The sequence below is a fragment of the Limulus polyphemus genome, unplaced genomic scaffold (genome assembly GCF_000517525.1).
Source record: "Limulus polyphemus unplaced genomic scaffold, Limulus_polyphemus-2.1.2 Scaffold303, whole genome shotgun sequence".
Classification (NCBI taxonomy): Eukaryota; Metazoa; Arthropoda; class Merostomata; order Xiphosura; family Limulidae; genus Limulus; species Limulus polyphemus.
Window position 1 is genome coordinate 6273 of NW_013665913.1, and position 7449 is coordinate 13721.

General features: G+C 33.8%; 1 protein-coding gene across 1 annotated transcript in view; it reads left to right on the forward strand.

The window, feature by feature from the left end:
* The first annotated feature begins 2032 nt into the window (after nucleotides 1-2032).
* LOC106457209 (serine-rich adhesin for platelets-like) overlaps nucleotides 2033-7449 on the forward strand; it is a 130537-nt gene continuing 125120 nt past the window's right edge. Inside the window, exon 1 of the mRNA XM_022383042.1 lies at nucleotides 2033-2144. The gene's annotated coding sequence lies outside the window, so the exon portion shown is untranslated. The remainder of the gene's footprint in view (nucleotides 2145-7449) is intronic.

Consider the following 7449-nt stretch of genomic DNA (forward strand, 5'->3'; position numbering starts at 1 on the left):
ACTTACCGTGCCTACTGTTCGCTTGACTCAATTATCTATCTCTTCAATCTATCTGCCGATCTATCTATATCTCTTCAATCTCGTTCGATAACGAGGAACCCACTTTGAGGCTAATAATGGTTGGAGACAGCTTGAATGGGTAATGAAGAAAAACTTTAATATAAGTTTAACATAACAGCAAATGTACAACGTTTCGACAACGTTTGGTCCTCATCTCTTCAATCTATCTGCCTATCTCTTTAATCGCGCTGGTTTTTCTCGCCAGGCTTATATACTAAAAAAGAGGGCGCCTCGAACAAACTAGAGTTGTCAGGAAAATTCATGATCTTTCGAGAAACTGCAGTGTGCATGCTCCCAGGACCGCGTAACTTCCGCTGTCGTAACAATATTTTCTCAGATTGTCTTACTTCAGTAGTAGGAAAAATTCTAGTGAGCCTGCTAAAAGAAGCTTTACAAAAATATTTAGTGATGTGAAATATCACAAAAGAAAATCATCATGGATACACTAAAGGGAGATATTTCATTACAAGTCTGTTAACATTTTTCGAGAATGTTATTATAGAGAAGTGCTTCAGCGTTCAGTGCTTGGACTTTTGCTTTTTCTTATTTGTATTCAGTAATATGATATTGATGGGGACATAATTATTCAATTAGTAAACTTTGTTTATGAACTTAAACTCTTGTAGTATAGAAGATGTTAAGGTACTACTGAATAACTTGGATCAAGTGACCTTTAATTACAGTAAGCGCAAGATAATGCATTTGAGTTATCATAACTACGTTCAACGTTTACTGTAAGTGAGGCAGTAATGGTATAGTGGTGAATAGTCAGTCACTCAAGCCACCAAGACGTTGCTTTGTTATTAGTAGCAAAGCTAAAGAATTTTAGAATGTATTTATAGATATATTGAGTACAAGTCAAAAGAGGTGATTATCTCTTTATATCAATCATTAATAGGCCTCACATAGAATACTGTGTACAGGTTTGGCCAGGTTATCGAAGAAATGATATTGATTTATTAGAAAAGTTCAGAGGAAGGCTAATGAGATTTTACTGGAGATGGAAGGATTATTTTATTGAAGTTTACAAATTGTCTGGGAGATAAATAAGATAAATGCCTCTGATTTCTTTGTGCTATATTCTAAATACAATAGGACGAGAGGAACACTTTTAAGATATGGAAAAGACAGACCAAATTCCAGTTAAGACAGGTTTAATTTTCTAACAAGGTGTTTGACTTATGGGATAAGTTGCCGTCGGCAATAGTGGAACTGGCAGTTTCAAAGACTTTAAAAGGGTAATCGAAAATTTCTAGTAAAGTAAAGGTAGGTTTAAATGTTTTTTTTCCTTTTTCTCAAGGGTGGATATGCAGATTTTTTTTTTAACGCAAAGCCACATTGGACTATCTGCTGTGTCCACCACGGGAAATCGAAACTCGGATTTTAGCGTCGTAAACTTACAGCTGACCTACAGGAGACAGGATGTGCATGAATAAATTTGAAGGTCCAAATGATTCCTTTATGACCGTATGTTATATTATGTAACTTTTTAAAATTATAACCCTGTTGAATGATATACAAGATTATTTGTTTTATTTTGCTCTGGATACAGCAATATGTGTAAAACTCGTCAGTAAATAACATGCTGGAAGACGAGATTTACGAAATATAGAACTAAGTGCAAACACGTAGAAGGTTTATGTCGTACTCAAAGATCTGAACGGTGGGACTTTAAGTACATTGATGTTGATTTTATTCTTTCATCAGCTACATGACCAAATGTTCTATATATTTTGTCGTTTCCATCGAAGTGAAACCAAATAGAATTAACAGGTGTTCTTTTTTTTTTCTTTTTTTTTAAGTGAGGAAACATGAAACGTCGGTTGTTACGAGTGACGCACTGGCGTCGTTAAAACGGAGAGTATGAATCACATTCTTTTCGCCTTTGAATGGTAAACCTGAAACTTCTACTCCAATCAACGCAGGGAACAAACCTAATCTCGCGTTGTCTCGATCTTTTATGAGAATGTGGCATGCTGTCGAATCAGTGTTGGATTTCATGTTACTGGTGGTGTATTTTAAGTAATATGATTAAGAATATTGGGATTATATACAACTAGTGTTCGTGACAGGGGCTTAATAATGTAAGTATTATTTTAAGCCATATAAGTGAGAAATTTGACAAATTAAGATAATATGTTTGCACGTATATCTCGGAGATATTAAAGTTTATTTGTTGTACGTCTTGTGACACTATAGTGTAGGAATGTAAATTGGAAGTACAGCCACTGTGCAGTGTACGAATGAGTATTCCCCATACCGACCTATTACTACTACTACTAGTAGTAGTATATTACAGTACTACTACTACTACTACAAATCTACTCTTAAAATCACACTTTAGTATAAGATTACCGCTTTGCCTTGAGATACTCCGATAGTCACATTTAACTTTATTAGTTTATATTTATGGTAAGTTTCTTTATGTGTGTTTTTCGGTACATTTTTGTGTTATGATGATTTTAGACAATTATTTTTTAATACATTAATGATTAATTTACATTTTTCAATCTACGTTACATGTTAAGTTAAAATATTTTTATATCCTTAATCTTAGTATTGTGAGTTGGTGTTCTCAAAATAGTTTAACTTTAGTTATTGATATTATTAATATTATGTTCATATTTTACCCACCCTTACCTATGTCGTTTGCTTTAGTTTTAGTTGAGTGTAGAGTAAAAGATTCATTACAGTGTTTGATTTTGCCCCCATCATTCAAGATTATTATTATTATTGGTATAGTAAAGGAGTTAGAATATGATTTGAACGTTTTTGTTGTTGCAGTCTGAGTTAAATGCTAACTAATCTTACATATACACTGCTTAATCTGTTAAGACTCCTAGGGACAAGTACAAAAGGAGCCTTCATCATGTTAGGTATAATATATAGATTTTTTTTTATTACTGTTTACCTGATTTGGTGTAAATGTAGGCTATGTTACACCCACTTGATGAATTTAACATCTTGTAATTTTTATGTATAACGATCAACACCATGCTTCATTCTAATACTTTGGAATTATTTGTAGCTATAGAATTCTTCAGTAATATAAAAATGTTGAATGCCTACTTTGTAAAACTTATTATAATAAAATTATTCAAGCAGAGGAATTTCAGGAAATGATTCGCAACTGATGTGATATATAAGTGTAGAAAGTAAAAGTGGAACAGATATTCTATTGGTGAATTATAGACCTTGATTCCTGTGTTCTAAATAATAAAAGAAAGTATGCTCTCATATAACTGAAAACTTGGTTAAATAATGTTATGTTTATCCAATAATAATAAATTTTCTTTCTTGTGTTCTAATCTATTTTATAAAAGTTGGTTAGATCATTTTAATGGGATAGGATATCAGATATATCATTTATATGCAACATGGCTTAATATGTTCAGTTCATTATAAAATTTTATAAGTGACCATACCTTAGAAGTGAATTGTTAAGGTTGGCTGCAATACAGCATTTATTTATTTGATTGATATTTTCCATATCTGTAAGAGTAGTAGTACAATCACGAATATAGTGAACTGTAAACAAATGTGATGTAAGCTCTCATCAGGAAAATGTATTTCCTCTCATGATCAGCTCAGGACTGAAATGTTTTAATTAGTCTTAGTTTTTGGCAGGCTAAACTGATTAGTTGGTAAAAAGTATCATTAGACTGCGTAAAGTAAGTATTGGAATGATGGATTCTTGTGTTATAGTTATACATAATTTATTGTGTAAAGGGAAATGGTACAAAAACTGTTAGAGCTATACAAGTTATGGAAAATACTATTTGCATTTTTTGTCTAAATATACATTCTGTATGAGAATACTTAAGTCTATAGTTCATTTGTCCTTAATGGTTCTAATGTATATGTTTCTTGATTGTACATGAGACATTCTTAAATACCTCATGAAATTTGAGATTTAGAGAGAATATATATGAACCTTTAGTTGTAACATCTTGTAATAAAAGCAAGATAATCTGCAGAATTAAGAGATGCCATTAGAAAGATATTTATAAGAACATATGATAAGGCAATGTGACAGAACACCATCTGACCCTCCAAGTTCCCATCCAAACCAAATAAATATTACAACATGAATGTAGTCCTTCACATCTGTACATCAGTTCAACAAAATTTTACAATAATTCAAACTAACACTACAAACCAAACCATCAGACAAACCAGTTCACAAGCTTAAAAGTATCCAAAAATATTTTGTTTAATGAACACGCAAAATGTAGGTATCAGAAGCTTAAACCTGGTACCCCTTAATATTCATGTTTGTAATTCTAAACTTTTTGTTATTCAGTAAAACACAAAACTTGTTTAAATACTTTGCAAACATTTAACAATATTGAGAACTTGAGTCAAATCTCCTAATTATTACTGTTTTAGAGAAAACAAATATTAAAATTCTAAGCCTTGCCATTTAGCTTAACTTTAGGACTGAAATCAGGTGTCTGTCTAGTAACTTGCTTTTGCATTCTATTCAACATGTTATCCTTCCAGTTGTAAGAGGAGGATCAAAAATGTGTATAGTAGTAAAAATGTAGTCTCACCTCACTCTTAAAATCAAAATTACTGTAAATAGAACCAAGAACTGTTTTAATTGTTTTCACAGCTAAACACTTAGAAGAAGACTTTAGGGTTTTATCAACAGTGTTAATTGAATCACCTTCTTCACAACACCAGTGCTACTCCCATTAAAGACATAAATACTTTTATGTATTAAAAGTGTAATTTCTCTGTTCATCAGCTTATGAAAGGGCTTTCAGCTAAATCTCTAACTGTATCCTCCTCAGTACTAAGAATAAGGGCTTAAATAGTATCCTTCATAGAATAAGAAAATTCTGATTGGGAAAATAGTACTTGTGGAAGCACTAAATGACTTTATTATGGACAGTTTGTAAGCTTTCTTAGTACATGTAATGAAGGAAACTTTGAGAGATCTTGGAGGACATAATGAAGAGGAAATCAAAATAAGCTTTGTTCTTTCTCTAACAAAACATACAGATAACAAAGGACCATTTGGTCTTTCAAGATTATCCTTACACACTCACCCTTTAGAAGAAGTAAAAACTTAAACCCATCCTTAATTTTTCAGTAAATTATTGATTCACATTTTTAACTCTTGTTAAGCATCATTCTCTGTTACTGCTGATGTAAATGGCAACTCATTCTATCACCCAGTTGGAAAAATATTAATATAAAACTGTCTTAATAAGCCTTACCTGTCCTTTACAAGTCAAAACTTGTCTTCTCCTTTTTTGTTTTCAGAATATAGCAAGAAATTAGAGAAAATAAAAGATCTCAACTTTTTTCTATTATATAATTCTTCCATCCCAGAATAATTGTAGTAATCCTCCTGTGAAATTTTTTCAGTAAGTCAGTGCCCTTTCTTATATAAGATCAAAACTGTACACAGTATTATTTCAAATGAGGCCTAACCAGTGATTTATATAAAGCAAAAACAATCTCCATTGACTTTGAATCATCTTGTACTTACTATAGTAAAAGTAATTTGCCAAATATTTGTTCAACTGACCAATTGATCAAAATCATCACAATATAATTGTAACTGAAAAACTGCTTTTGATGAAGTATATGGGCCTACTCTTTTCAGTTGTATAATTTATTCATCTTGATGTACATACTTCCAAAACATACTTACCTACTCTCATAATACAGCTATTACTCGATTACTAGTTGTTTTTTTTTCCAATCTAAGCATTATATATATATAATGTACTTTATCAGATATCTGTTGTGACACTCTCCACCTATGTCAATGTGTCTTCTATTTTGGTACTGTATATAAGTATCTCCTTCAGATAATATTGTTACTTTTTCTTGACAAAGTGTTCACTAATGATTTTTTCTGTAGTATGACCATTGAAGTATCTTTGAGTGTTCTTCATACTCTCTATTTGATTTTTGTAAGACTGAAAAAAATTTTGTATGGCAAGCCTAATTATGGAACGCATTCCTGGATTAATTTATCCAGCAAGGAGGCAAATCAGGTCTCTCCTATCCTACCTCTGATATCTACCATTGCTCAGGAATCAAGGGGTGAGGTGTTAGCTCTAGGTTGAAGCTGCACTTGCGGGTGGTCCTGAACATTCTGGAGATAATTTAAATTTGCTTTTTCCATCACCTTTCTTTACTCTTTCGGCTTCTCCTGAGGCCATTTGGGATCAGCTGCCTCTGACTCCATTTTTTCTGTTGGTACTTTGAGTGTGTGAGGTTTTGGGCCTTTTCCTGGTTGCTTTCGAGTCTGTGCTTTCATTGATGGCAGAAAAGTCTGAGGGTGAGTACTTGGTTCTCCCTACATCTCCAGATATTGCAGTTCATTCAGAGAGTTACTGCTCAATTACATGAAGGGACAGTTATGCCTTATCTGCTACGTTTGTCAATGTGTTTTCACCTACCACTGCCAGGTGGAAGCATATTTAGACTCAGAGAATAGATCTGCTCCTGGAAATGTGAAATCACAATTTTCTAGGAATTGTCTGACCCCAACTATAGTGCTGAGATATTTATTATCCCTACACTTTTATTAGAAAGCCTCTCAGCAATTGCCACATCACTTTGATGATGAGTTGGGACCATTGTTAACATTCATCTTGGTTCAGTTGTCAGCTTCTGCACTTTCTCTAGTCTCTTGGCTGGTATGTTGTTGGGTAGAGATGAGCTGTTGGAGGAGGTTCATCTACCTGCTGCCATCCTCCAGGAGTTACGTGAGGCCCTATTCTCTAACACTTCCTTTTGTGGGCATTTCAGTCTTTAGATTTGTAGGTTGATGTTGCCTGTCTGTATTAATTCCTGTCATTATTGGCTTCTCAACTTTCCTCTGCTCCTATAGGAGATCATAGTACCACCCCTATTTGAGTCCATACCCCCGATATCAGCCTCTCAGTCCATTGGTATCCAGAATAGACTTGGCTCTGAGAATTTCTGGATGTATGGGAAACTTTTACCACTGATTCATGGGTACCACAGGTCCATGTGTCAGGATTAAATATTCAGTTCGTATCCACCACCACTATCCCCCCCAACCTGTAGTGTTTCTGCCTCCCGCAGATCCTTGGATTTCGGAACCTCATTCCATGGCTATCAGAGATTTGTTGGTCATAGAGAGTGTAGAGAATTGCTCCAGTTCTGTCTGGGTTTTATTCCCTTCTGTTTGTTGTGCCCAAGATGATGGGCACAACTATATCAATTCCTAGATCCTCCAAAGTTCACAATGGAGTCATTTCTCACTCAGCATTGGTATTTTTCAACATCGCCAACACCTATCTGCACATTCCTATAGCAAAGCCGTCCTGCTACTATCTGCATTTTGTGTCCAAGAATCAAGTCATGCAGTGTAGCTCCATATGTGTTCTGCCAAATCAT